General features: G+C 45.0%; 1 long non-coding RNA gene across 1 annotated transcript; it reads right to left on the bottom strand.

Annotated features, from left to right (window-relative positions):
- Window positions 1-17,073: 17,073 nt before the first annotated feature.
- On the bottom strand, window positions 17,074-24,362 carry LOC132541849 (uncharacterized). The gene is made up of 3 exons (XR_009552942.1): window positions 24,201-24,362; window positions 18,449-18,555; window positions 17,074-17,352 (listed from the first exon to the last, which is right to left on the bottom strand). It is a non-coding gene; the product is annotated as an uncharacterized LOC132541849 (long non-coding RNA).
- Window positions 24,363-26,818: the final 2,456 nt, after the last annotated feature.

The raw sequence follows: 26,818 nt of genomic DNA on the forward strand, positions 1-26,818 counted from the left end.
ATAATGAATTGCAAATGAAGAACGGGTTTTTCCACAAGCAGAAGAGAAGTCAGAGACAGACCAGAATTTGCAGTTTGACCAGCTACATACAGTTGTTTCTGCATGTGTGACCAACTGCAAACAGAATTTACAAATTTACAAAGTCTAAACAAAGCCCACTATTTCATTAAATCCAGCATTTTTTTCCTTTTTTTTTAATTGCCATGACATGCCATCTCTCTCTCTTTTTTAATTTTTAGCTTTTAAAATAATTTTAATTTTATTTAATATTGGGAGGAGTCAGAAACTGAGAGGGAGAGAGAGGGGAGATGGCGAGGGAAAGAGACCAAGAGATACCTGAAGACCTGCTTCACCACTTGTGAAGCTTTCCCCCTGCAGGTGAGGATGAGGGGCTTGAACCCGGGTCCTTGTGTACTGTAATGTGTGTGCTCCACCACCTGGCCTCCCCAGCAGTTCTTTTTTTTTTTTTTTTTCTAGAATGACTGTGACTTAGAAATCACTCTAGGACTGGAATTCTTGATATCAGCTGTTAAAACTGTCTGTTATATGATCCATTTGATGTCCTAGCCATAGCAATCAGATAGGCAAATAAATAAAGAAAATTTAGAATTGGAAGAGAAGCAGTAAACTACCATTAGACACAGATGATAGAAAGTATACATAAAAAATGCAAAATAATCTAGTAGAAAACTTTGAAACTTATTAGGCAGCATAGTAAGGTGACAGGCTACAAAATTAAGATACAAAAGCCAATGAATGGCATTCTTTTATGTATTAAACTAGAAGACATCTAGATATCAATACTTTTTAGAATATCAGCAAAAAATTAGATATCTAGGAAGAAACTGAATAAAGGAAGTGGAGACCTGTATGCAGAGAACTATAAGTCACTACTAAGGGAAGTAGAAGATTCGAAAAAAATTTCATTGAATTTAAAAAAGGGAACAGTAGTCTATGTGTGTTATAAGAATTAATATAAATGGGGGTCGGGCGGTGGCGCAGTGGGTTAAGCGCATGTGGCGCTAAGCGCAGGGACCGGCGTAAGGATCCCAGTTCGAGCCCCGGAGTCGCTTCACGGGCGGTGAAGCAGGTCTGCAGGTGTCTATCTTTCTCTCCCCCTCTCTCTCTGTCTTCCCCTCCTCTCTCCATTTCTCTCTGTCCTATCCAACAACAAAGCAACGTCAACAATGGCAATAATAACCGCGACCAGGCTGCAACAACTAGGGCAACAAAAAGGGGGAAAAATGGCCTCCAGGAGCGGTGGATTCATGGTGCAGGCACTGAGCCCTGCAATAACCCTGGAGGGAAAAAAAAAAAAAAAAGAATATAAATAAAATAACCATTCTGTAGCCTGAGAAGAGGTCCAGTGGATAATGCATTGAACTCTCAAATATGAGGTTTCTCAGTTTCTAAGTCAGTATGAATTTGATGATTTAGAGAGATGCTGGATTAAATGAAAAGTTCAACTTTCTGAAAAGCCAATTTATTGGCTACAATGAAAAATTGCATCAATGTTCCCCATGTGTCCTGTCTTCTCAAATTCTTTTTTTTTTTTTTTTTTTGCCTCCAGGGTTATTGCTGGGGCTCGGTGCCTGCATGCACTATGAATCCACTGTTCCTGGGGGCCATTTCTCCCATTTTTGTTGCCCTTGTTGTTATTGTTATTGCTGTTGTTTTCGGATAGGACAAAGGGAAATCAAGAGAGGAGGGGAAGATGGAGAGGGGGAGAGAAAGACAGACACCTGCAGACCTGCTTCACCGCTTAGGAAGCAACTCCCTTGCAGGTGGAGAGCCGGGGGCTCAAACCAGGATCCTGATGCCAGTCTGTGTGCTTCGTATGTGTGCTTAATCCACTGCACTACCGCCCAGCCCCCTAATTTTATTTTTTAGCAACTTGACTGAGATATAATTTGTATGCTATATAGTTTACCCACTTAAGTGTACAGTTCAATGAATTTTAGTATATTTACAGAGTTGAGTAACCATTATATGGTCTAATTTGAATTGTTTTCATCATGCTCAGAACACTCTCTCCCTAAACTGTTGGCCTTCAGCTTCTAGCTGAAGCAACCACCAATATATTTCCTCTATAGGTTTGCTTTCTCTGCACATTTCCTTTTTAAAAATTTATTTATGGACTGGAACATGGCATGGTAGATAAAACATTAGACTCTGGAGCATGGGGTCCTGAGTTTAATCCCCAGGATCACATGTGCTAGAGTGATGCTCTGATTCTCCCTCTTCCTCATAAATAAAAGATGTATTGGTTGATTAATGAGAGAGAGAGAGAAAGACAGAGAGAGAGAGAGAGGAACATGAACCAAAGTATCACTCTGACATACTTCTGCTGAGATTCAACTTGGGACCTCAAGCTTGAGAGTTCAATGCTTTATCTACTGCACTGCCTTTTGGGACACTATTCTGAACATTTTATGTAAAGGAAGTCATATAATACAAGGTAATTTGTGACTGATTTCTCATTTACTCTGTTTCCAAAGCTTCCCTTCTGTAGGTGGGGACTGGTGCTCGAATCTGGGTTCTTGCACATTATGTGTGCTCAACCAGGTGCACCACCACCTGGCCCCTGTATTTCTTTTTTAAACGTTATTTTATGCACTTTACTATAAGGAGGGAGAGTGAGGGAGATACACAGAGGAAGGGGGGTGCACTGCTCACCTCTGGATTAAGGTGGTGCTGGGGATTGAATTTTGGACCTCAGAGCCTCAGGCATGATAGTCTTTTGCAGAACCATTATGCTACTCTGAAAGGAACTGACAAGCTGACTAGTCTTTTCCCTTAATCACTCACTGCTCCAATTCTTCCCACTCTTTTTAAAGCAGAACTTGTCTCTGAGGAGACTGCAACACTGTACAACATCCAGACACTATTGCCTTTGGATCACAAATGTGAACAGATGTGGAGATACCTTGCTATGGGGTCTAAACAGTGTTAAGTCGAAAAAGCACGTTGGCAGTTCTGGGTTATTGTTGACTAGCACTGAGCACCTGTCACGTGGCACAGATGCATGCTGGTTTCTGATAAATTTGTGGCTTGTGGGGCCTGGGATGTAACTCAGTAGTGGAGCACATGTTGTATGTCTGTGAGCCCCTGGTTTAGGATGGGGGAAATGGTATAGTGGTCATGCAAAAGGAATTTCATGCCTGAAGCACCAAAGACCCTGAGTTCAAATCCCAATTTCACCATAAGCCAGGGCTGAGCTGTGCTATGTAAAGAAAACAAATAAACAGTGGTCCGGGAGTTGGCGCAGTGATAAAGCTTTGGACTCTCAAGTATGAGGTCCTGAGTTCAATCCCCGGCAGCACATGTACCAACCAGAGTGATGTCTTGTTCTTTCTCTCTCCTCCTATCTTTCTCATTAATAAATGAATAAAATCTTTAGAAAAAAAAAAAGAAAACAAACACGCAGGTGTGACTCACACATGTTAACAATGTGCCAAGGGCCCTGGTTCAAGCCCCTGTCCCCACCTACTGGGGGGGGGTTGAGCTTCCAAAAATGGTGAAGCAGGCAGGGCTGCAGGTGTCTCTCTTTCTCTTTCCCGTTCTATCTCCCACCTCCCTCAGAATTTATGTCTATCCAAAATAAATAAATTAAACTTCTTAGAAACTATTTATAAAAATAAAAGTCATAGTGCTTGTAACAGAATCAACTGACACATCAACTTCTTTTTTTAAAACATTCTTTATATATATATATATATATATATATATATAGACTTTCATCTCTGAGGCACTGAAGGTCTCAGTTTCTTTTTATTTATTTATTTACTTTTTGAGATAGATGCAGACAGAGAGAGAGAGAGAGAGAAGGAAACACCAGAGTACTGCTCAGTCCTGGCTTATGGTGGTGCGGGGGATTGAACCTGGGACTTAGGAGCCTCAGGCATGAGAGTCTGTTTGCATAAACCATTATGCTATCTCCCCTGCCAGACACATCAACTTCTTAGGAAGCAACAGAAAGGCATAAAGAATGCTGTTTGGTAAGGAAAAAAAAGAAAAGAAAAAGAAAGAACTTTAACTCATGACTATTTGTTGTTTAAGAAGGGTTGATGATTAAGGGTGCCTGAGGCAAGGATTCCACATTAAGTGAGCTCTAGCGTTTCTCACACACAGAATGTTCTGCCTCCTAGATGGCCATGGCCAACAGGGTGCATTTGTCTTGGAACACTGAGTCTGGATCGTATGATGTGCTCAGAGTCCTCTTTGCTGTGGCCTTCATTGAAGAGATCATAAAGACCAGGCAGGCCCTGGCAGACTTAGCTGACATTTCTTATCATAAAGAATGGTTGTTTGTTTATTTGTTTACTTATAGGAGAGAAAGAAAAACAAACAAACCCAGAGCATTATCTGACACATAAGTAGCTGGGGATCAAACTTGCTAAACAGGCTTGCTAATCCAAAACTCTAGCTACTGTACCACCATCCAGGTCACCTCTACGCCTTTCCTGAGTCATGTAACCTCCCTTGTCCTCTCCTTTTGGAGGATCTGGTATGATAGACAGGTCTGCTATATAATGCAGCATCACGGCACCAGCATGGAATCAAAGTGTTTGCTGGTGAATTCATTTATTTTACATTTATCAAGAGAGTACTACAGCCTGTACTCCTAGAGTAGAAACTATCAACAAGGGGCCAGGGGTGGTACACCCAGTTAAGTGCACATGTTACCATATGCAAGGACCCAGGTTCAAGCCCCCAGCCCCCACATGCAGAAGGGCAGTTTCATGAACGGTGAAATAGTCCTCTCTTCCCCCTCCTTTCCTCTCAGTTTATCTTCTTCCTAATCAAAATAATATAAAAAAGAAAGGAAAAAAGAAAGAAAGAGAGAGAAAAAAGGAGAAAGGAAGAAAGAGAGGAAGGAAGGAAGGAAGGAGGGAGGGAGGGAGGGAGGGAAGGAGGGAGGGAGGAAGAGCCAGCCAGTGTGCAGGGGTATGACAGAAGACAACAGGGCCATTAGAGGCAAATAAGAAGGGCACGAGTCAAAGAACTCCCCTTGTGGTGCTGCTATGGACACAAAACTGGCAGGCTAGGGGTGGGTCATAAGCGGGAAAGCCTCGGCCCATCTAGCCCCAGGTTCCACCTGCGCCCGGAGGAATAGATGAGACTTGATGGGCAAACTGCACTGCAATTCGACTGCAATCTCAAAAACTCTCAGGTTGAAGACACCTTTGTAGAGAAGTTGTCTCAGTTGGCAGGAGGCTTGTCTTCTTACTCGTAATTCCCCAGAACCAGGCACCATAGCAGTTGCAGACTCAGCTCTGAACAGCCAGCCCAGCCACCACACGGAGCTGACCTGTCGGAGCGGGCAAGGATGAGAATCAGGACCAACCTGGCAGGGGTTCGGGTGTGAGGACCAATGAAGGCTGTGGGCTGAGGACTGTAGACTGGGCCTGTTTCTGAGGAGTGACCAAGTCAAAGAAGGAAGCAAGCCACTGGAAGCACTACAGAGCAGAAACTGAGCTGAGCCCAGGGAAGCAGAAAAGTGAGGCTCTGAGTCAGAGGCACTCTTTAAAAAGGAATACAAAGGGAGCTACTCTCTGCCCTAATCCAGCTTCCTGGCCCTTTTCTCAACTCTGACACTATCTTCCCAGACAATACTTTTAGTCCACCTGCATGTTTGTTAGCTGTCGGGCTCAGGCAAAAATTGATAAAGTCATGGGCCCGTTGAAACATACTTAAAATCAACTTCCTAGCTGCTTCCCATCTGGAGACTCCTAATTTTATCTGCTCTAGTCCTACCTTTGGGTTCCTGTTGATTAAACAATTTGTCCTGTTTTATATTTTATCACCTTTCAGCCACCAACTTGCAGATGCTACCATGGCGCCATCCTGATTTCCTTGGGTAGAAGACCTCACCAATGTGTCCCAGAGCCTCCCCTCCCCAGACCCCTACCCCACTAGGGAAAGACAGAAACAGGCTGGGGGTATGGATCCACCTGCCAATACCCATGTCCAGTGGAGAAGCAATTACAGAAGCCAGACGTTCTACTTTGTGCTCCCCATAGAGAACTTTGGTCCATACTCCCAAAATAGCTCACCTGGATAGTGTGCCGCTTTGTTATATGTGAGACTCAGGTTCTAGCTCACCCCCACTGCACTGAAGGAGACTGGTGCTCTGGTCTCTCCTCTACATCCTGTTTCTTGTACACTGTACTATGTGTGCCCTGCTAGGTGCGCCAGCCCTACCTGGACTTTCTTCTTTCTGTTTTTGAGGAGAGGCAGAGAGAGAGAGAGAGAGAGAGAGAGAGAGACCACAGCATCAAAAATTCCTTCAATATGGTGGTGACCTGGGTTCCAACCTGGGTTCTATACTTGGCAAAGTAGCCTACTATCCAAGTAAGGTTTTTTGCTGGCCCAAATCTGTTATTTATTTATTTTTTTACTTACTTTCCCTCAAAGCCTGGAAAACCAGAGCATGCAAGAGAATGAAACTCATTCTTGAAGGTCTAAACCTCACCCCATGTACCATTCAAAGTAAGCTTTCTTTTAAAAAAAAAAAAAATTCTCTTTCGTTGCCCTTGTTGTTTTATTGTTGTCGTAGTTATTATTGTTGTTAATGACATCATCATTGTTGGATAGGACAGAGAGAAATGGAGAGAAAAGGGAAGACAGAGAGGGGGAAGAAAGACAGACACCTGCAGACCTGCTTCACCACCTGTGAAGTGACTCCCCTGCAGGTGGGGAGCTGGGGGCTCGAACTGGGGAGCCAGGGGCTCGAACCGGAATCCTTACACCAGTCCTTGTGCTTTGAGCCACGTGTGCTTAACCCACTGCACTGACGCCCAACTCTCCAAAGTAAGCTTTCTATGTGGACAGGCTCTCTATAGGACAGGCAGATTGTTACAGAGCATCTATTGTTATGGAGCATCTGCTCCTTATCATGTGAGTCCACCCTCCATGGATAGTAGCCTGCCTCTTTCTATCTGAAAAAAAAGTTGGTCCAGAGCAGTGAGGCCCCAGTAGCAACAAAAAGGAAGTCACAGTGGGTAAAGTATTGGGGATTCAAGAGTATGAGGTCCCTAGTCCAACTCCCAGCATTGCATGTGCCACAGTGATACTCTGGTTCTCTCTCAAATAAACAGATTAATTCATTAATAAGGTGTTTGACATCAGGGATATTTGCAGGTCAGTTTGGGACCTTAGAAGCTATCTAAATAGCTCATGAGACAAGCAGATGACACTGAGGTTCCGCTATATCTTGTGACTGTATAGGGCAGTGGTGCAGATGCCAAGGCCAGATTCTCTAAGTTCAAACCTTGCCAGTGGACACTGGGCAGTAGCGCACCTGGTTAAGTGCACATGGCGCAAAACACAAGGACGGTCATAAGAACCCTGGTTTGAGCCCCCAGCTCCCCACCTGCAGGGGGGTCACTTCACAAGCAGTGAAGCAGGTCTGCAGGTGTCTATCTTTCTCTTGCCCTGTCTTCCCCTCCTCTCGATTTCTCTCTGTCCTATCCAACAATGACAGCAATAACAACAATAACAACAACAGCGATAAACAACAAGGGAAACAAAAGGGAAAAAAATAGCCTCCAGGAGCAGTGGATTTGTAGTGCAGGCACTGAGCCCCAGTGATAACCCTAGAGGAAAAAAAAACAGAAACCTTACCAGTGTTATTTCCTCACTGAGGCCTCAGAAAGGTGACTTTTGCCTCTCTTACCCTTTCTTTCTTTTCTTTTCTTTCTTTTTTTATCTCACTTTATCTATGAAATGGGTATTTTAATTGCCAGCTTCATTGGGGTTGTTATGAGGAATAACTGTATTTGTTAGCATGTAGAGTCTGTGCCCTTGTATAACCACTAATGAATCGTCTGCTCAGAGTTACACAGCTAAGTACCAGCAAGAAGTAATGAGGGAGGCAGAGGAAATGCCTTCTGCATTCTGGCGGGAGGAGCAGAGTCCACGCATGCCCAGTCAGAGCTATGGCTGCAGACAAACAGCTTCCCTAAGAAGGGAGGATAGTGCAGGAGCCTTAGTGGACTTTCATTTCCTAGTGGCAGAAGGTCTGTCTTGTTACATAAGTTAGCAAACAGATGCCTTTATTGGTGGCAGTTGTAAAATTAGGCCCTGGAGGGGATTACCCAGCATCCTTGTCTGCTGTGGAATTAAATGTGCACTTCTGAGAGCTAAAGCTTTCAAGCAAATCTTCTTTTAGATGTAGAGAACAGACCCAATTATCTTACTGTCTCTGAACAGACTGCTATTGAGAAATGAGGTCAGTGCTCTGAGACAAACAACAACAAACAGCCCCCCTAGAAAAAGGGGAGGGACAGCGACAGCCCAGATGGTGCTTGAATTCAGGTGAGCAGGTTGAATTCAACAGGTAAGAATGAGCCTTCAACCCAGAAGGCAGAGAGAAAGCCTTCCAAGTGCTATCAGTGTTGAATTCTATTTGTGATCCCATAATGAAGCACTGCTAATTACATCCAGCAAAGGAACTGTGTGTAATTAGTTTGCTTCTTTTCACAAGCTGGTTAAATGGCGTGCGCCACTGGCAAATGGTTACATAAACAATGATGTGGGCCAAAGGACCCAAGTGGAAAACTTGTAAAAAAGAAAAAGAGGGGGCAGGGCGGTAGCACAGCGGGCTAAACACACATGGCACGAAGCACAAGGACTGGCGTAAGGATCCCGGTTCAAGTCCCCTCCCCCCGCCCCCCCACCTGCTCCCCACCTGCAAGGGAGTCACTTCACAAGCGGTAAAGCAGGTCTGTAGGTGTCTTATCGCTCTCCCTCTCTGTCTTCCTCTCCTTTCTCAATTTCTCTCTGTCCTATCCAACAACAACAATAACAGCAATAACAACAACAACAAGGGCAACAAAATGGGGAAAATGGCCTCTAGGAGCAGTGGATTCATAGTGCAGGCACGAGTCCCAGAGATAACCCTGGAGGCAAAAAAAAAAAATGCACTTGGTCTGATCCGGATAGAAATAATCTTCCTGTAGTGGATTTCCTGAAGGTGGTGCACCCTTTGCCATGCTCCCTAAGTAAATACTAAGGCTGTGAACTGCATTCTTTCAACTTGACTCCTCTCTCTCTTGTCTTTCTTTTTTTGCCTCCAGGGTTATCGCTGGGGCTTGGTGCCTGCACTACGAATCCACTGCTCCTGGAGGCCATTTTCATTTTTTCCCATCTTATTGGATATGACAGAAAGAAGCTAAGAAAAGAGCAGAGCTAGGGAGAGAGAAAGATAAAACACCTGCTGACCTGCTTCACTACTGTGAAGTGACCCCCTGCAGGTGGGGAGGGGACTTTTGTGCTTAGTATTATGTGTGCCACCACCCGGCCCCACAAGTCTCCTCTGTCAACATGTGGCACATTAGTTGAATGAAAGCGAAGCAAGGTCCAGCAAAATAGTTCACTTGGATATAGTGCTGCTTTGCCATGTGTGCGATCCAGGTTCAAACCCAGCCCCCACTTCACTGAATGAAGGAAGCTTTAGAGCTTTGTTTTGTCTTTCTCTCTCCTTCCCCCACCTCACTGCCTCTCTGTCTTTATCTTAAAAATAAAAAAAAGCAAATAAAGAAAAGAAAGCAAAACAAATACACATCAATGTCCAATACTCATCTGTCATCTGCAGTGATAAGATTAGGTGTGAACAAAGAAATGCCTTATCCTGGAAAAGAACTTGGGAGGAGAATAAACTAAAGTCCTCAGGCCTTTAGATTACACTCCCCAAACTTCCTCACAGGTGGATATTTCATGTTGGTGAGGGGTAGTGACCCGTAGCACTGTGACCTGACATTCCCCAGGATTCTTTTCCCGACACACTAGGGTGTCCTACCCCAGGCTCTTAAGAAGAACTTGTGAGAAAGTAAAAGACAAGGGCCTTTTTGTTCTTAAATAAAAATGTATGTAAACTTACTGTTGAATGTAAAACATTAATTCCCCAATAAAGAAATAAATTATTTAAAAAAATGTATGTAAACCTATGGGACTACATCAAATTAAAAAGCTTCTTCACAGCAAAAGAAACCACTACCCAAACCAAGAGACCCCTCACAGAATGGGAGAAGATCTTTACATGCCATACATCAGACAAGAGGTTAATAACCAACATATATAATGAGCTTGCCAAACTCAACAACAAGACAACAAATAACCCCATCCAAAAATGGGGGGAGGACATGGACAGAATATTCACCACAGAAGAGATCCAAAAGGCCGAGAAACACATGAAAAAATGCTCCAAGTCTCTGATTGTCAGAGAAATGCAAATCAAGACAACAATGAGAAGATACCACTTCACTCCTGTGAGAATGTCATACATCAGAAAAGGTAACAGCAGCAAATGCTGGAGAGGGTGTGGGGTCAAAGGAACCTTCCTACACTGCTGGTGGGAATGTCAATTGGTCCAACCTCTGTGGAGAACAGTCTGGAGAACTCTCAGAAGGCTAGAAATGGACCTATCCTATGATCCTGCAATTCCTCTCCTGGGGATAGATCCTAAGGAACCCAGCACATTCATCCAAAAAGATCTGTGTATACCTATGTTCTTAGCAGCACAATTTGTAATAGCCAAAACCTGGAAGCAACCCAGTTGTCCAACAACAGATGAGTCACTGAACAAGTTATGGTCTATATACACAATGGAATACTACTCAGCTGTAAAAAATGGTGACTTCACCATTTTCAGCCGATCTTGGATGGACCTTGAAAAATTCATGTTAAGTGAAATAAGTCAGAAACAGAAGGATGAATATGGCATGATCTCACTCTCAGGCAGAAGTTGAAAAACAAGATCAGGAAAAAAAAAAAAAAACAACACAAGTAGAACCTGAAATGGAATTGGCATATCACACCAAAGTAAAAGACTCTGGGGTGGGTGGGTGGGGAGAATACAGGTCCAAGAAGGATGACAGAGGACCTAGTGGGGGTTGTATTGTTATATGGGAAACTGGGGAATGTTATGTATGTACAAACTATTGTATTTACTGTTGAATGTAAAACATTAATTCCCCAATAAAGAAATTTTTAAAAAGTATGTATCTGTGTGGTCCAGGAGGTGACGCAGTGGATAAAGCATCGGACTCTCAAGCATGAGGTCCTGAGTTCAATCCCCAGCAGCACATTTACCAGAGTGATGTCTGGTTCTTTCTCCTTCTATGTTTCTCATTAATAAATAAATAAAATATTTTAATGTATGTATTTATATTTTAAAATATACTTTTCAATTTATTGAGAGAGAGAGAGAGAATTAGAACATCACTCTGGCACACAGGGTGCTGGGGGTAGAACTCAGGACCTCATGCTTCCAAGTCCAGCACCAACTCTTCCTACCTTGCAGGCCAGGCTCAAACCTGGGTTGAGCACATGGCTCAGCAGAACACTGTCCAAGGGAGTTATTCCACTGCCCCTTGACCCCAAATAAGAATCTTATCTGACATACTTGCACAAACAACAAAGCCTTTAAACAAGGAAGACATCTGTAAAAGAGAAGACATTCCTTCACAAATCCCTTCTGAATCATGCCTAATAAAAAGCAAGTGCCGTTTCTCTGATTACTAAAAAAGATTTTTTATTTTTAAAAATATTTTATTTATTTATGAATAAGAAATATAGTAGGAGAGAGAGAAAGAACCAGACATCACTCTGGTACATGTGCTGCCGGGGATTGAACTCAGGACCTCATGCTTGAGAGACTAGTGCCTTAGCCACTACGCCACCTCCCAGACCACCTAAAACAAATTTTTATCATATTTAAATTTCTACTAACCATATCCCCAAAGTTCAAGTTCAAAAATGGCATCTTTAAAAAGGCTTATAAAAAAGAACTTGTTCTGTTTGCAGTGAGTTAATAAATGCAGCAAGCAAGTAGAAAGACCTAAAAAGGACACCATAAAGTACCTAATCAAATAGTTCCTTAGACCTAGATAGCCTTCTCACCTACTTCCTATTTCACTTCCCTCAATTACTCCAAGGCTAACCTTGTCAGACAAAGGAAGGACTACAAAAGCTGAATAAGGACAAGAGACTGGCACACTTTAACAATGACTCTTTAGTCACTACCTGGCTACCCCATCACCCGGGGCCCTATTCAGGGAGTCCTGGAATTCCCACACAGACATGATGGGCCTAGCCTTCTAACAGATTGCTCTCTCCACTGTCACTGGTCATCTCCATCAGGAAAAACATAGTGGACCCCTTTGTGGGCCCCTATAGGACTTTGCCCTCAATGTGGATCAACAATGGTAGGGACTTCTATTCTCTGAAGGGAGGGTGGGCAACATACTCTACCACTCGAGGAAGATAGGTCCTGAAATGAGTGCTGGAATATTCCTAGCCATGACCACAGACTGTGAGCTCAGACCTACAGGGATGCAGAGGTTACACAGGCTCCTGTGCTGATTATGGGCCCCAGATCAAGTCGATGGGGTTTACAGTTAGCCATATTTACATACTTTTCCCATATTTTGGAGCTACTCTTTTCCCTGATCCAGCTTTCTAGTCCTTCTTCCAACTCTGATACCATCTCTCCAGACAATACCTTAGGGCCCACCTGCATGTTAGCTGTCAGGCTCAGGCAAGAACTAGGAAAGTCATAGATCCCTTGGAATAGACCTAAAATAGACTGTTGGGGGCTGGGCCCACTGCCCGGGAAGTCCAGGCCATTGTTTCCATGAGAGTCTGAGCATGTCAACCCCAGACCCTCCCCACTGTGGGTTGAGATATAGCAGGTCCCTCCTGACCTCTGGAATTTATGACTTGGACACCCCCCCCCCACATGGGTGCCTCTCTACACATGCCACTCTTTCTCCCTTTTTAAACAAAGACCATAAATTACTGTGTATGGCTAACTTGAAAACCACTAGCAAACATCCTGATTGGTCAGCTGCCTTCCCCCCCCCCAAGTGCCTACATTCTACCTCTGGAAAAATATACATTGTGAAGCTTGTGATCAAACCTTGTATGGTAACCTTTCACTTGTGATCAAATAGTCTGAAGGTCAAAATGTGACTATACATTGTGTTGCTCTGTGTTTGGGTTAATAATTACTTCAACCTTCCCCCCCCAGCAATGGTTATATTTGCCTGACTTTTCCCCCAATAAACGAGTTGTCCCACTGAGGCTCTCCCAGAGCTGACTGCTTGTCTCTCTGAGCACTTTGCCCCCACCATGCAGAGCCACCCCAGGACTCCCAGGGGGCCACTCTGACCCTTCGCAGCCACTGGCCAGTGGGTTGGGGGAAGTGGAGTAAGCCAGTCCTCAGAATCACATGTGCCAGAGTGCTGATTTGGCTCTCTCTAATATAAGTAAATAAATATTTTTTAAAAGGGGGTGGGTGGGTGGTTGGGCGGTAGCTCAGCTGGTAGAGTGCATATGTGACAGTGCACCTAGTTCAAGCCCCTAGTCCCCACCTGCAGGGGGTGGAGGGAGCTTCATGAGTGATGAAGTAGGTCTGCAGGTGTCTCTCTCTCCTTCTCTATCTCATCCTTCCCTCTCAATTTCTGTCTCTGTCCAAACTAAATAAGCAAAAATGTAATGCTTAAAAAACAAAAAGACTCAAAACTGAGGGCAAAAGATGCCAAGTAGTTTTGGGGGAAGGATAAGAATGCTGACAGAGAGGGCCAGGCGGTAGGTGGCGGGTTATGTTCACATGGCGCAGAGTGCAAGGACCGGAGTAAGGATCCTGGTTTGAGCCCTGACTCCCCACCTGCGGGGGGGGGGGATCACTTCACAGATGGTGAAGCAGGTCTGCAGTTGTCTTTCTCTCCCCCTCTCTGTCTTCCCCTCCTCTCTTGATTTCTCTCTGTCCTATTCAACAACAATGGCAGCAATGACAATAGTAATAATGACAACAAGGGTATCAACAAAATGGGAAAAATAGTCTACAGGAGCGATGGGTTCATAGTGCAGGCACTGAGCCCTAGCAATAACCCTGAAGGCAAAAAAGAAAAAGAAAAGAGAAAAGAAAGGAAAAGGAAAGGAGGGGAGTGGAGGGGAAGGGAAGGGAAGGGAAGGGAAAGGGTAAGGAAAGGAAAGAGGTAAGGGGAGGGGAGGGGTAAGGGGAGGGGAGGGGTAGGGAGGGGAGGGGTAGGGAGGGAAGGGGTAGGGAGGGGAGGGGAAATTAAGGTAAGGTAAGGTAAGGGGAAAGGGAAAGGGAAAGGGAAAGGGAAAGGGAAAGGAAAGGGTCCAGCGTTAGTGCAGCACAAGTGGTGTAAAGGACAAGGACCAGCAGAAAGATCCCGGTTCCAGCCACGGCCCTTCCCCACCCCCCCACCTGCAGGGGAGTCACTTCTCAAGCAGTGAAGCAGGTCTGCAGGTGTCTATCTGTCTCTCCCCCTCTCTGTCTCCCCCTCCTCTCTCCATTTCTCTCTGTCCTATCCAACAATGACAACAACTACAACAGTAAAACAAGGGCAACAAAAAGAAAATAAATAAATAAATAAATATTAGAAAATTTTTAAATGGAAAAGGGAAGAAGAGAAAGGAAAAGAAAAGAAAAGAAAAGAAAAGAAAAGAAAAGAAAAGAAAAGGGAAAAGAATGTTGACAGATCCACCTACAGAAAAGGGACCCTAGCACCACCTGCAGGCCAGCCTTGGCACTGCACTGCTACCCATTTCGATCTTCTCCATCTACGCCATGCCTCGGCCTCGCGTGAGCTTAATGTGCAGCTTGGCGATACGAGAATCCGGCATGAAGCCCAGCCAGTCTATCTTGGCGTCACTCTCGATCGCACCCTGTCATTTCACGAACATCTCATAAAAATTGCAGCAAAGGTGGGCGCGAGGAATCACATCAAGACTGGCCAGCTCCTCATGGGGTGCGAGCGCTTCCACACTACGATCATCATCTCTGGCATTATGCTATTCCACTGCAGAATACTGTGCCCCAGGATGGTTCTGTAGCCCCCATGTCCACTTGGTCGATTCCCAATTATATTCCTCCATGAGGATCATTTCTGGAACCATCCATTCCACCCCGGTTCCATGGCTGCCAGTTCTTAGCAACATCGCCCCGCCAGATATTCGTCGGGATGCGGCATCATCTAAGTTCATTTCCCACGTCTACGCTCGACTGGACCTGCCAATATACACGGATATCTTCGCCCACCCTGTCCAACGCTTGACGTCTCGTCACCCAATCTGGTCCCCTACGCCCACACTGAACTTCTCTGTTCCAGACTCTTGGAAACAGAGTTGGCAGTCAGCTGAGGTAAAGAACAAACACCTCATCACAGACCCCTGCGAGCGTCAACCCGGCTTTGACCTGGCACGTTATGATTGGGCCCTCCTCAATCGCTATCGAACAGGCCATGGCCGGTGCGCCGCTATGTTCCATCGCTGGGGAGCCAGAGACAACCCGAACTGCCCCTGCGGCTCCAGACAGACTATGACCCACATAGTCAACGACTGCCACCTCTCCAGATTCAAAGGAGGTCTCGAAACTTTACATCAGGCTCAACCTGACGCTGTTGACTGGCTACGGAAGAAGGGCAAACACTAGAAGAAGAGGAGGAGCTTCTGGAAGAACTCAACAGGTATGGAAGTGGCACTGTGGCTACAGCACTGGACTTACTAAGATAAGGTCCCAAGTTTGATCCCCAGCATCACATGTGCCAGAGTAATGCTCTGGTTCTCTTTCTTTCTCATAAATAAATCTTAAAAATAAATAAATAAATAAGGGGGTAGCATAGAACAAGACTTTGTCCACTCCCCAACAGTTTCCCTATTCTCCACAAAATGTGTGCTGCTGAGGAGAGGAAGTGATGAACCCTGAGTCAGACACGCCAATAAATTTTAAAACAATGAGCCTGGGTCTCAGTTTCTGCAAAGTGACAGAAAGTACCCAAGATGTGGCTTTGTTGAAAACAGCACTTAGACAATAGAAAACAGAAAGAAAGAAAGAAAGAAAGAAAGAAAGAAAGAAAGAAAGAAAGGAAGAGGAAAGAGAAAGAAAGGAAGAAAGAGAAAGAGAGAGGAGGGAGGAAAGAAAGGGAGGGAGGGAGGAAAGAGAGAAGAGTGGGGGTAGGTAGCATAATGGTTATGCAAAGAAACTCTCATGCCTGAGGCTCTGAAGTCCCCGGTTCAATCCCCCCACCACCACCATAAGGCAGAGCTGAGCAGTGCTATGGTAAGGAAGGAAGGAAGGAAGGAAGGAAGGAAGGAAGGAAGGAAGACAGAAAACTGGGTGTTGTGGAGAAGCATAATGATTATGCAAAATGACTTCCTTGTTTGAAGCACCAAAGGTTGTCTGGAACCAAAGTTGCAAAGGATTGGTCTGGGAGGTAATGCAGTGGATAAATCCTTTGTCTTTCGAGCATGAGGTCCTATGTTTGATCCCCGGCAGCACATGTACCAGAGTGATGTCTGGTTATCTCTCTCTCCTCCTATCTTCTTCATGAATAAATAAATAAATAAATAAAATTTTAAAAAAGTTCCAAAGGGTAAGACAAACTTTAACAAATAAAATGCATAAATATAAAAAGAAAACGTTGGAAATTTTAGTTGACTCACCAAGAGTTGCACAGATTCCTATTTGAACCTTATGTTCACTCTCCTTCCTGATGCCCCTAGCTCCCTTCTCTCGGGACACTTGGAGCTCTGCCTCCTGCCTGTTTCCCCTCACAGCAAAGGGGACAGTCCTACTACTCTTCCACCTAGAAACCAAGTGGCCTTAACTCCATGAGAGCAGGCAAACCCCCCAAGGTGGCTTTTTTCCCTTCAGGCTTTTTGTTTCCCTGCCTGATGTGGCCCCAAGGACAGTGGTAGAGAACCAGGGCCTAAGATTACCTGTGGCCTAAGAAGCTTGTTCTCATTTAGAGAAGCTGTGGGCTGGAGAGACAGCTTATAACTCTCATGCCTGAGGCTCTAAAGTCCTGGGTTGAATCCACAACACCTGCTGAAACTAGAGTTGAGCAGTGCTGTGGGGAAAACAAACCAACAAACAAGCACCTGTCTTATAATATATATTCCATTTAGAGAAGCCCTACATAGTCAATGACTGCCACCTCTCCAGATTCAAAGGAGGTCTCAAAACTTTACATCAGGCTCAACCTGACGCTGTTGACTGGCTACGGAAGAAGGGCAAATGCTAGAAGAAGAAGCAGAGAAGCCCCAAGTGTAGGAGGGAGGATCGCTGAACATCAGGGCTGCCCTTCCCAGAGCAGAAGCCCTCTGTCTCCAGCAGGCAGAACTCTGCCAAGGACAATCAGCCGCAGACCTGGGCAGGAGGACAGTCTCCACAGCGTGGTATATCGGAGCCCTCATTACAGTCTGGGTTCTGTTTTGCTTGGTCACCTTATAGAACCTGAGATGAAAGGACAGAATAAGGCATTCTAGCACTTCCTTGACAGCCTCTTCAAGCTCCAGTTCCGTATATATTTCCAGTGACTACAGAAAGATTAGTAATATGAGGGGAGAACGAGTAAATGAATCTCCCAAGCCTTGATACATATCAAGAGCTAGCATAAAAAAAAAAAAAAAGGGTAATGGGCTGGGGAAGATAGCATGGTAGGGAAACAAGGAAATGTTTATGCCTGAGGAACCAAAGCTCCCAGGTTCAATTTCCCAGCACTGTCATAAGCCAGAGGTGAGCAGTGCTTTGACTTAAAAAAAAAAAATGCAGGGAGTCAGGTGGCAGCGCAGCGGGTTAAGCGCACGTGGCGCAAAGCGCAAGGACCAGCGTAAGGATCCCGGTTCAAGCCCCGGGCTCCCCACCTGTAGGGGAGTCCCTTCACAGGCGGTGAAGCTGGTCTGCAGGTGTCTGTCTTTCTCTCCCCCTCTCTGTCTTCCCCTCCTCTCGATTTCTCTCTGTCCTATCCAACAACAACGACATCAATAATAACTACAACAATAAAACAACAAGGGCAACAAAAGGGAATAAATAAATATATATATTTAAAAAATGCTATCAACCCCACTCCTTAAAAAAATTTTTTTTTCTTCACAAGTGGTGAAGCAGATCTGCAGGTGTCTATCTTTCTCTCTCCATCTCTGTCTTCACCTCCTCTCTCCATTTCTCTCTGTCCTATCCAACAACAATGACATCAATAATAACTACAAAAATAAAATAAGGGCAACAAAAGGGAATAAATAAATAAGTGTTTTTAAAAAAATAAATAATTCTGTTTTTCAACCATAGAACTCCTTAGCTCTACAATGGAGGTGTAGGAGGTTGAACCTGGAGACCTTGGAGCCTCAAGCACAAAAGTCTTTTGCAGAACCATTATGCTGTCTTCCCAGCCCTGGTTGTATTTTGATAGTGTCATGTGCACTTAACCCACTGAGCCACCGGTAGCCCAGCATTCTGATGGTGGACGTGGCATGGCAACATATTCCTGGAAGAGGTATGAAATTACACCCTACCGCATGGGTGCCTTGGAAGCCAACATTTTCTCAATGAAGATGTGAAAGTTGTTGGTGGGGGGGGGAAGAATAAGGAAGAAAACCACTCAAGGGTTATAGGGAAGGAGCCATACATACGTACCATAGCATTCCAAGGGGCACAGCTCACAGATTCCCTGATGTTCCTTTTTCCTTTTCTCTGCTGCCAGGGTCTCACTCGGGCTTCATGCCTGCATAATTCCATGGCTCCTGGTGGATTATATTTTTCTTAATTTCAAATAGAGGGTGAAAAGAAAGAGAGAGGGAGAGGGAAAGGGAAAGGGAAAGGGAAAGGAAGAGGAGGAGGAGAAACACCATAGCACTGCTTCACTCTGAAGTTTGTCCTTTGCACGATGCTCCCATGTGAGAACCAAGGGCTCTAATTCAAGTGCTAACTAATGATAATATGTGTGCTCTACTGGGTGAGTCGGCTTCCAGTCCTTTTATTTAAAACAAACAAACAAACAAACAAACAAGCAGGGCTGGGTGCTGGCATGCAAGTTCTATTTCCCTGAATCATCTTTCTGGCCTCAGTCCTCCAGATTTTCCTAGTCAGTAAAACTGGCTCATCAAGGTCAGTCTGAAACTGCTGTCCAGCCACACCCACCCCCCTACCCAAACAGGGTCTCCAGTACCATGAGGAAACCAGAGTTGGCCTTCCTGGAGCTACACAGAAATCAGGGAAGCTACCAAAAGCTAATCACAGTGTTAGAAATTCACAGAATCTACTAAATAACTGACCTGTGCTCTTCAAAAATGTGAAGGCTGCAAATGACAGAGTCAGAGGAGCCATTCCAGAAAATGGAATGCAAGTCTTGATCCTGGATTAGAATAGAGTAGTAGTAGTAGTAGCAGCAGTAATATTAATAGTAAATGATAGTAATCACATTGTTGGGACAGCTGACAAGTTATGAGTAAGGTCATGGATTATTAAATCATGAGATTGTACCAGTTAATTTTCTGATAGTAACCTTTTTTTGTTCCTCTAGATTTATCACAGGAGCTCAGTGCCAGCACTATGAATCCATGGCTCCTGGTGACCATTTTTTCCATATATATATATATATATATATATATATATATATATATATATATATATAGGATAGGACAGAGAAATTGAGAGAGGAGGGGATATAGAAACAGGGAGAAAGATAAGACACTTGCAGACCTGCTTCACAGCTTGTGAAGCATCCCTGTTGCAGATGGGCCCTTGTTTTTTATTGTTGTAGTAGTTACTATTGTTGTCATTGTTAGATAGGACAGAAACGGAGAGAGAAGGGGAAGACGGGGGGGGGGGTGGAGAAAGACAGACACCTGCAGACCTGCTTCACCACCTGTGAAGCGACTCCCCTGCAGGTGGGGAGCCGGGGGCTTGAACTGGGATCCTTAAACAGGTCCTTGTGCTTTGCACCACTTGCACTTAACCTGCTGTGCTACCACCTGACTCCCTGCACTGTGTGTCCTTAACCGTGTGCACCACAGCCTGAGCCCCGCTATTTTCTATTCTTATTGTGCTTATGCAAAATAGCTGCCTGATTTATTCTGACTAGATTTAATATGCAAAGGATCATTATTGCTTTTTCCCCCCATAGCCGTTTAGTGAAATGAGGTGACGCTACCGAGAAAAACATGTTTCAAATTTTCCTAATCTTTTCGGTTGAAGTTTTTCTTGTAGCTTTTGTCTAAAATGAATGAATCTCAACTGGAATGGATCGAGAAAGTCTTCGAATGTCTGGTTGTGACCTTCTGAACTAACATTTCTGGGTTTTGTTGTTGTTTTGTTTGCTTTCTCCCAATCTGTTTGACTTACATTAATTATGCCTTGAGGTGGAGATGCAGCTGGACCTGGAGTTGTGAGCTGTGGCTGGAAAGCATGATGTGGACCAGGGAGGCGTCACCACAAGGATTGTGACATCAGAGACACAGCAAACAAGGAAAACCTGTCACCAGAAGGTGCTGGGACCTAGACAACTGGAAGTCTCTCTTGTGACAGTCATTGCAATGAAACACCTGGCTGGATATTTGAATTCTTTTTTTTCTTTTTTTTAAATAATTATCTTCCCTTTTGTTGCCCTTGTTGTTTTTTATTGTTGTTGTAGTTATTATTATTGTTGTTGCTATTGATGTTGTCATTGTTGGATAGGACAGAGAGAAATCAAGAGAGGAGGGGAAGAGAGAGAGGGGAAGAGAAAGACAGACCCCTGCAGACCTGCTTCACCGCCTGTGAAGTGACTCCCCTGCAGGTAGGGAGCCCGGGGCTTGAACAGGGATCCTTACGCTGGTCCACGTGCACTTAACCTGATGCGCTACCGCCTGACTCCCCCCCTTTTTTTCTTTTGTCTCCATAGAAATTCCTCTGCTTAGACATGAAATTAGCTTAACTAGGAGACTCCCCTACAGGACTGCTTCAAGGATCATTACATGGCCATGGGACCAGGCTCTCTAAACTGAGACTATGTCTGTCCCTTATTCACAGAAAGCAAACAGAATGGTCATCACCCCATACAAATTCAAGATTGAGGTTTGATGAAAAGAAGGGTGTGAGGAATAGGTGAAACAGCTCAGTTGGATAGTGCATTGTTTTGCCAGTTCGAGCCCCCGGCTCCCCACCTGCAGGAGAGTTGCTTCACAGGTGGTGAAGCAGGTCTGCAGGTGTCTATCTTTCTCTCCCCCTTTCTGTCTTCCCCTCCTCTCTCCATATCTCTCTATCCTATCCAACAACGACAACATCAATAACAACAACAATAATAACTACAACAACAATAAAAAATAAGGGCAACAAAAGGGAAAATAAAAAAAGAAAGAGTTCAAAAGAGAGAGAGACCAGAGCATTGCTCAGCTCTGGCATATGATGGTACCAGGGTTGAATCTGCTTCTTCTGGACCTCAGGCATGCAAGTTATATGCTGGAACAGGACAAATGATCCTCCTTCCCCATGTTTCCATATCTCTTGACTACATACCTTAGAGCAGAACTGTGAAGTGACTTGGCAATTTAATACTTAGAAGAAGGGCTACTATTTTCTAAGGCCAACTGTGCAGTCCCATCACGAGAACAGGAGGGCTCCAACTTTTCCTACAGTGTCATCACTTTCAGCAGGTGTAAATGGTGTCTTACTGCAGTTTTGATTTGCATGTTGAGCATCTTTTCATGTGCTTATCGGCTGTGTATCTTCTCTGCAGAAATGTCTATTCAGCTTTCTTGCTCGCTTTTTAATTGGGTTAGCCTTGATATTTTCTGCCTATTCTATAAATGAGAATGTTACATTCCTTAGAGCTTTTGAAGATCTATGCGAGAACATTCATTTGTAAAGTACACAGTGCTCTCTGCACTTAGCATGTTTTGGAAAGTTGGTGAACATTCATCTCACCTAGCCCTGAAAGTAGGAACTAAGTTCGAATGTCTGGAAGTATAAATGCGCCAGTTCACATACTCTACACTCCAATTTGAATCCTGTTTGCTTTGCCTCTCGTTCTCATTTCTTTCATTGAATCTTTTCTTCCTGGTACAATTTTCTTAATTTTATCCCCCTTGCCAGCTGCCTCCTCTCAATGAAATTTAACTCTCAGTTGTCATTGAAGCTGATTCACAAGAGAGATGCAGACACCAACTAACACAGCTCTGAAGTACCTATGATAAGCTTTTGAAGGAGCTAAATGAGAGTCCATCTTTGTAACCTGTTCCCTTTTTGGAGAACTGAACAAAAAGTAATGAATGCATTTTAAAGAGTGAGGAAAAAGGAGATTGAAAAAAACACTAATAGCAACAGTTCTAGTGGCAGGCTCAGTTAGTTCCCCATGGAACTACTCTTAGCCTGGACTGAGACTCCCCCACCACCCAGCCCACCGTATGTCTGTAGAGGACCCAGGCCACTCTAGCCTAAACCCAAAGGATGAGAGTTGGTGGGGATCCGAGAGGGCGCAGTCAACCGTGGGCAGAATCTGGGTTGCAGAACCGCCTTCATCTTTCAGGCCAAGCAGCGAGTTCAATGTGATTTTACGCTTAGTCCCTGGGGCGCACCCTGAAAGGGCAAGCGGAGGCGATGAGGACAGGTGTGACTCATTTGGCCCAGCACCTTCTTGAGGTCAGCCCAACATTAAGGACATACTCAGTGAGAGAATAAAAAAGAAAAAAATTAAAGGAGGGGGGTTGTGCAGCTGCGGGAGAGAAGGGCTTGCGGGGCTTTGTCCTGGTGCAGTGGCCAGGGTGCCCACGTGTAGCAGCGGGGCTGTGGTCTGCACCCCTCTCAAGGGCGCTCCCGGGGCGGCTTAGGCTCCAAGGCAGCCTCAATGGGGACCCGAGGAGAGGCGCCGCCTGGGGGGCAGGGACCTTGGTTTCAAGCACCTGCCGAGGGTGACTAGACCAGCCGCACTCGCAAAGGCAGAGACCAACCTCCGCCACCCCGCAGCCCCTGCGGCAGCCAAATCCCTAGTTTCTCATTGGACCAAAGCTGCTGTCGATCACTGGGAACACGCGACTAGACTTCCGGGACTCAGCGGGGACAATGGCAACATGTACCCAATGGTAAGCGAGAACTTCGCCATCCAGAAAGATTGACAAGAATTTAAACCAATGAAGCTCCGCAGAGGCATAGCAGTCATGAACGTGATTGGGCAGTCGGGTTTGTTGTCTCTGTTTCCTTGTTGTATGTATATCACAGTCTGTTAACGGATTCTGTAGCGTTGGCTTGCCGAGGGTCTAGTTCTCGGATTTGGTTTTCACTAATGCTGTTTGTTGTTGTTGTTTTGTTTTGTTTCTTGGACAGGCATTTCTAGAAATTACCTAGATTCTCAGACCCCATTAGTAAGTTACTCCCTGTTGCTGGAGAACTATGGGGCATGTGCTCCGTATGATGACCATGATAATCAGTAATGTGCACAGGTCGGTGTGTTAAACCGGAAAAGACAGAATGAAAAGGGGGAAAGAAAAGAAAAGGAGGAAAGACGTGCCGAGTCTCTAAATATTTCTCACACACACACACACACACACACACACACACACACACACACACACACACACACACAGCTTTTATTCAGCTAGAGAAGACAACACAGTACTGGAACTTCCTCTAATGCTCTTGACACTCCCTTGTGGTGCTGGTCCACATGGCAAAGCATGGAGTTTAGTCTCTTTGGTCCTCAACCTTTTTTTATAAGAAAAAGGCGGGAGTCGGGCGGTAGTGCAGCGGGTTAAGTGCACGTGGTGCAAAGCGCAGGGACCGCCATAAGGATCCCGGTTTGAGGCCCTGGCTCCCCAGCTGCAGGGGAGTCGCTTCACAGGCAGTGAAGCAGCTCTGCAGGCGTCTCTCTTCCTCTCTATCTTCCTCATCTCTCTCAATTTCTCTCTCCAATAACAAAAAAAAAAAGGGGCAAATTAAAACAACAGATCCAACATTTCTGAGCTATTAGACTGTCAAAAGCAGAAACTTTCTTGATTGGTAATAGAGAGCTACCACCACCCTCTCGACCGTGTCCCTACCCTTCCCAGTTCCCTTGTGAGAAGGAAACTATATCTGACTAAATAAAATATGTTTATTCACTTTGACTCAGAGATTCATGTCTAGGAGTTTACCCTGAAAATAAACAGAAAGGAACATATACAGTTTTATTCCTAGTGGTATTATTTGAATCAACAAAATATTGGAAGCAAGGCAAAACGTTGCTTAGTAGGAGAATGCCTTGACTATATTTTGGTCCATATTTATTTTTATTTTTTGGCCTCCAGGGTTATCGCTGGGGGCTCTGTGCTGACACTACACAGATTCACTGCTCCTGGTGGGCATTCCCCCTCCCCCTTTTTCCATTTTATTGGATAGGACAGAGAGAAATTGAGAGAGGATGGAGAAACAGAGGTACCTGCAGACATGCTTCATTTGCAGACATGCAGAAGCTTTTCCCCTGCAGGTTGGGACTGGGAGCTCGAACCCGGGTCCTTGTGTGGGTCGTTGCCATCTGAACTATGTGCACTTATCCAGGTGCACCATCACCCAGCAACATCTGTCCCCGTCCATATGACTTTGTAGCTGTAAAGAAGGGGCAGGGATTGGGGAAGGAGCAGTGCAAGCAACGAGCAGATGACTCACTCTTCCATGTGCAAGAACCCAGATTTGAGCCCCTGGTCACTGTGTGGGAGCACCATGCATAGGCGGGATAGTGATGTCTTTTTTCCTCTGGCTTTCTCTCCCTATCTTTCACCCTCTATCTGAGACAACAACAAAGAGTCTGCCAGGAGCAGAGTAAGTATACAGGCATGAAGCCTCAGTGAAAACTCTTGGCAACAAAAATTTAGATAAATGAGGAAAGAGGCTGTGGAGTTGGCTCAACTGCTGGAAAACTCGCACTGTGTACTGAGCCTCCGGGTTCCATCTCTGGCATTATGAGACAACAACAAAGACTAAAATTATATGCTTGAGGGAACCGCCTTCTTGCTTCAGGATGAGATGCTTGAACCCTGAGGTCACCTTGCAGTCACCCTGCAGCACAAGGAGAACTGGTCTCTGCACCAGGGAGACTAAATGGCAGCGTAAGCCCTGACTACAGCCATTGTGCCTTTGGGGTCCTCAGGGTATCTTGCTTGAGACAACTGAGTTGGCCTTGCCTGGCTTTGTGTATTTGGGACAACTCAGCTAATGCAAGTACACAAAAATTCCACACTGGCGGAATAGCCCACTTGCATATCATGCGACCCAGGTTTGAGCTGGGACCCCACCACACTGAAAGAAGCTTTGGTACTGTAGTCTCTTTTACACGCTCTCTCTCTTTGCTTCTATGCCTTTACATTTATCTGAAATGCAAACAAACAAAACCCTCGGTTAAATCTTCAATCCTCAGCATCACCATAAGACAGCTGAGCAGTGCTCTGGTAAAAAAATAATGTGTGTGTGTGTGTGTGTGAGAGAGAGAGAGATGAACAAATTTTAGAGAGGGGGAGAGGAGAGGCACCACCACAGCCCCATTCTGTTCTCCACGGTGCTGAGTGGTGCCTCATGTGTGGTCAGTATGCATGGTACACAAAAATTCCTTTTATCTCCTTTTCCCAGAGCCCAACGCATTTTGACTCCAATATAGTCATCTGTTTGGCATTGTCAGAGAAGAACTAGAGGAATGAGACAAAGAAAAGAAAATATAGCCGGGACCAGGTGCTACTTCACTCAGTACAGCACTCACTTTGTCATGTGCAAAGCCCTCGGATTTGAACCCCAGCACTGTAAGGAAGCACCTCCACACTGGGGCGGGGAGTCTAGTGATGGTGCTTCAGTGACACTGGGGCGGGGGGTCTAGTGATGGTGCTTCAGTGACACTGGGGGGGGGGTGTCTAGTGATGGTGCTTCAGTGACACTGGGGCGGGGGTCTAGTGATGGTGCTTCAGTGACACTGGGGGGGGGGTCTAGTGATGGTGCTACAGTGCTGTGGTGTTTCTCCCTTTCTACTTCTCTCCCTCTCTGCCTGTGTCTCTGTCCAAAGTAAAAAGAATGCAAACAAAACAAAACAAACAAAAAAGAACTTGGCCTGAGAAGGGTGGAATTGCATATGTGCAAACTGCATGTCTGGAACAAAAAGGAAGGAAGGGAAAAAGGAAGGAAATAAAAAAGGCAGTGGAGGCACACAGTCCAGGGAGAGGCAGTCGCCCACCTGATATGAATAAGGGGATAGCAGGTAAACCTGTGTGTGTGTGTGTGTGTGTGTGTCTGTATGTGTGTGTGAGTCTGTGTATATATGTGTGTATGTGTGTCTCTGTGTGTATGTGTGTGTCTATGCACATGGGGGGGGCGGGAAGATCTTGGGCTTGAGAAAGGGAACAAATGTAAAATCACTTAATTTTTTAAAAAACTAGCAACAAAGATTAAAATTTGGGGGCTGCCTCCTCCTGTGTGCCACCTAGCTTTGAGCCCGGGCATCTCAGGGGAAGTGTTAGGGCACCAGAGGCGGTTCTGGTGCTGACATCATGGATGCATGAGACCCCAGCTCTGCCAAAAAAAAAAAAGTAGAAAAAAGGATAGAGGTAAATTTTTTTTTAAGATTTATCTAATTTATTACATATGAGAGAATTTCATGAGGCAGAAAGGAGAGAAAAGAGAATTCAGAGCCCCACTCTGGTACATGCAGTGCCAGGGATCAAACCAGGAACCTCAGTCCAGTGCTCTGCTAGTTGAGATATCTCTCCAGCTGCCAGGATACAAAAATTTTTTTTAAAGGTTTATATATTTAGTAAGGACAGACACAGAGGAAGAGAATGAGAACCAGAGCACCACTCTGGCACATGCAGTGCTGAGGGCTAGTGAAGAAGGACAATGATAGCTAAAAGTGATCTGAAAAATGTTCTAGCCAACCAAAAATGATGAGAAGAACACACCGGACTCCCCATGTAATGACTTCAGGGGCACAAAATGCCACTGCTCCTTTTAATCATGTCGATTTCATTTTATTTCAGCAAATAAAAACACACACACACACATACACAAACACCAATAGGA

The sequence above is a fragment of the Erinaceus europaeus genome, chromosome 12 (genome assembly GCF_950295315.1).
Source record: "Erinaceus europaeus chromosome 12, mEriEur2.1, whole genome shotgun sequence".
In the NCBI taxonomy this organism is placed as follows: Eukaryota; Metazoa; Chordata; class Mammalia; order Eulipotyphla; family Erinaceidae; genus Erinaceus; species Erinaceus europaeus.